This window comes from Bison bison, unplaced genomic scaffold (assembly GCF_000754665.1).
Source record: "Bison bison bison isolate TAMUID 2011002044 unplaced genomic scaffold, Bison_UMD1.0 scf7180017846964, whole genome shotgun sequence".
Lineage (NCBI taxonomy): Eukaryota > Metazoa > Chordata > Mammalia > Artiodactyla > Bovidae > Bison > Bison bison.
This window is the reverse complement of record NW_011477537.1, coordinates 717-1,044: the sequence shown is the minus strand read 5'-3', so window position 1 is coordinate 1,044 and position 328 is coordinate 717. Positions and strand designations below refer to the sequence as shown.

The 328-nt window shown below is 63.1% G+C and overlaps 1 protein-coding gene across 1 annotated transcript in view; it reads right to left on the bottom strand.

Moving 5' to 3' along the window:
* The window catches only part of LOC104989510 (protein-arginine deiminase type-2-like), a gene marked incomplete at both ends in the record, with an annotated part of 14,400 nt that overhangs the window by 13,374 nt on the left and 698 nt on the right, over positions 1-328 (bottom strand). The window lies entirely within an intron of this gene.

The following is a 328-nucleotide window of genomic DNA, read 5'->3' as shown; positions in this document are numbered from 1 at the left end:
TGACGTCTCCCTCACATCCTGTCCCCTCCCTGAGGGCAGGGTGCTGACCCAGGGATCTTGGTGCTGAGACCCAGCACCCGGCACAGGGGCGCTCAACAGCCAACCGCAGAAGGCATGAGACAGAGCGGGCAGCTGTGGGCATTAGCCCCTTGCAAAGCATGTTTCCCACACAGGGGGCCCCGGATGCCCTGTCCTTGGCAAGATGAACTAGGGGTCTACTCCTTGAGGGTGCACACAGCATCATCAGGGGCTCTTTCAAAGTCGGGGCGGGGGACTTCCCTGGGTGGTCCAGTGGCTGAGACTCCACGCTCCCACTGCAGGGGGCCCA